Raw genomic sequence first — 3,531 nt, 5'->3', positions numbered from 1 at the left:
TCCAACCTAAATACTATATTCTCCGCACTACAAAATACAGAGCAGTATTGGCGTCGACCGAGAAGCGATTTAGATTGTATGACGCAATATTACGGACCTGCAACATGGTTTTTAACGTTAAGTCTGAGTGAATGGTTATGGGAAGATTTAGGACAATACATTTGTGAAGTTAATGGATGGAAAGACTCATCGTTGAGCACTAGTGTACTTGTTGCTAAAGATCCTGTATCAACGTCGAGATTTCTTGATAATAAATTTAGAGCAATGATAGATTTTATTTGTTCGGAAGATTTTCCGATCGGAGAAGTAACACACTATTTTTGGCGTCGAGAATATCAGAGTAGAGGCATACAACATTTCCACTTATTAATTTGGATTAAAGATGCACCGATTTTTGGAAAATCTTTAATGGAAGAAGTTTCAAAATTCATTTTGCAACACATAAACTGTAAGAGGCCAGACAACAATGTTTCGCCATTATTGTATAGACGTGTTGAAACGCATCAACGACACAGACATAACGATTATTGTCTACAATCAAAAAAAATAGGACGAAAAGTTGTTCGAAGGTGTCGTTTTGGATTTCCACGTTCTGTATTGGAACATTTTATATGAGAGATGTAGAAACTGTAATAGCAGGTAGAAAACATTTAAAACATAAATGTAGATTGTATGATTTTCCTTGAACGGACGATGAAGTTGATATCAATGATTATAATCCTGTGCTTCTAACTGCATGGGAAGGAAATATGAATATACAATTTATTGGTGAAAAATCGACTTACATGGTACGTTACTAGATATGTAAATAAAGCGAGTAAAAGTGAGTTATCTAATTTCGATCTTGAGAAATTTAAAAATAAAAAAAATAAATTATTGGCTAATGTTCTTTGAATTTATGGTTTACGATCCATAATTAGTAGGGAATGTGGTGCTCTTGAAGCGGCATATACATTACTAAGTATTCCTTTATATGATACTGATTGTAATACAATTATCAAATGGTTAAATGTTAATCGTGAAACGACCGTAATTCGTGGCCGCGAATGTCGGGCAAGCCGGAGTGCCCGGACGTGCTCGCCGGGCGGACAGGATTCGCGAGAGAATAGATAGGTCCGAAAATGCACGAGATGGTGTGTAACGATTAATTCAGAATTTATTCAATTAATAAAACGATTTACAATAAGCCAACTGTGACGAACGCGTGGTTGAGACGTCGCCGGACAAAACACGAATATAATAGAACGCTTACGATAACGCGGTAATTGGCGCGTGTATGCGCCGGATCGGTACGGCGGTAATCGATACGCGGATTTATGACGGGCGGACCGTTACAAGTTTTCGGCATCCGCCTAGACTACGCCCTAACGGATCGCGGGGCTAGCGGCGCGAATATTCCCCAGTGTCGCGGGCCTGGGCGGGGCCTGATCGATGCACGCGGCGCGGGACGCGGTGATCGAACTAACGCGTATATCGCGACGCGAATACGGTTTTTCGGATTTCGTGTAGGATGGAGCACCTGTTCGGTGTTGCAGTAGCCGAGAGTACTCGGCCGAGGCGGAGAGCTCTCCACCCCGGGTTTGTGCAACGGTGCTAAAGGATATTTCGCCTTGGCAAACCGACTGTAGATCCGGGATCGAGATCGCTCGAAGGAGGCGAAGTGCGCTTCACCCCACGAGCCGGTCTTACGAGTCTAGAATTGCGTTCGGCTGTTAGGAAGATTCCTATGCGGTGCAAGCGTCAGGAGTGCCTGACCGAGGCGGAGTTCGCTCCACCCCGTTGTTCTGCTTGCTCCAGGAGTCGGTCGGTCCAGATTAGTGATGGACGTCAAGACAAGAATTTTAAGATTTTTTCTTGTCTTGTCTTGATTTTTCAAGACAAGAAAACCAATTTTTTATACTTGATAAAATCGAGACAAGACAAGATTTGTTGCTTCAAGCTCAAGAAAAATCAAACAAGATTCTTGATTCTTGAAAACAGAAATTATGCAGTTATACATATATTTAAAAATACGTATTACAATTTTATAATATAAAACGAAGTAATTAAATAAAAATATTTTTTTATAATATGATAAACTATTTACAAATTAGAGCGAATTTTGTCATTCAAATCGCAAGTGAACCAAGATTGCAGATGTTCACGTGTACACGCGTGAACGCCTCACGTTCTGCGTGCGTGAAAGACTGCCGGGACGACCAGAAGTGACCGTACACTCGAGGATTAAAAAATTCGGTAAATTAAAGAGGCGAGCGGTGAACGTAACACAAATTAATAGTTTATTCTCAACAAAATACAAAAGTTAATCGTGCACGCGCGGAGCACGTGCTCGGTCTCGGCACGGATACGAATTATACGCGTTTCGGGCGGAGATCTTGGATAACTCCCCTTTAATCGGGCTCAATCAACAGAAAAGCGCGACGGAAATCTTGAGAAACCAGAGCGTGGAGTAGCACGCCCACCGAATCGAACGATCTTGCGCGCGAGACGAGGTAAATCTAACGTAGGAGCCCCAGGAGTTCGCGATCGCGACCACGTTCGCTTACCGTGTCGAGATCGGCATATAACAAAGGCTCCTAGCGATGGTGAGCTGCACGCACAAGTAACAAAATTGAATTGCACTCGCGTCTGGGTGCAAGGTGGGCCAGCAGGCCGTAATAGAAAACTGAGTCCGCGGTAGCGGAGTACCAAAGAGAGCGCAACGAATTTAACACCCGCGTAACGTAGTGTCTAGTCGGCTACTACATACCGCTGCCGATCTGACGAAATATCCGAAAAAAGGGGGGAATAATTCGTCGGTTAAGCTCGCGTAGAATCGAGAGCACATGCAGAAAGCACGTGCTCCCGATACGGCAAGGACTCATGCGAGCGAAACGTGGTATTCGCGAACAGCAGACATAATTGACTTCTGGCAGAATCTTCATTCAATTTGTTTCTATGTTTACGTATACAAATTGCCGCTCTGGAAAATAATCTTTCTGCTGGAACTGATGTAGCAGGAATAGATAAAAAGTCACGGGCCATTCGAGATAGGCATGGATATCGAGCATTATTTTTTTTCCACCACTCAAGGATGTCTTCTTTATAATCGATTCGTTTTTCATTGGAATAAGACTCTATTTCGTATTTCCAATCATCAATTAGATCTAATTGTTGCTCAGAATGCTTTTCGAATAGCATATTAAAATCGATCGCATCATTACTTAATTCTGAACAAGCATCGCTGCAATACATTTGTTTGGCTTCATTCGAATCAGAATCATTTTCTTGAAACTGTGCCTTAGGTATGTAATATTTTTCTTTAAAAATATTTTCAAACTTCTGCTTCGAACTTTCAAATAACTCGTTTCCCCATGAAGTTTTTCTAAACGTTTCTAATTTATGCCTGGGATCAAGAATAAGGATTATGCAATAAATCCAATTAGTTTTAATATAATGTTTTAACATCTTGTCCCTTCCTGCTTGTAATGCTAACAATAGCGTTTTATCTAATTGCGTTCGATCTAGTTTTGAATCTAAATTAAAAATGGT

Source organism: Cardiocondyla obscurior, linkage group LG14 (assembly GCF_019399895.1).
Source record: "Cardiocondyla obscurior isolate alpha-2009 linkage group LG14, Cobs3.1, whole genome shotgun sequence".
NCBI lineage: Eukaryota > Metazoa > Arthropoda > Insecta > Hymenoptera > Formicidae > Cardiocondyla > Cardiocondyla obscurior.
This window is presented reverse-complemented; position numbering follows the sequence as displayed.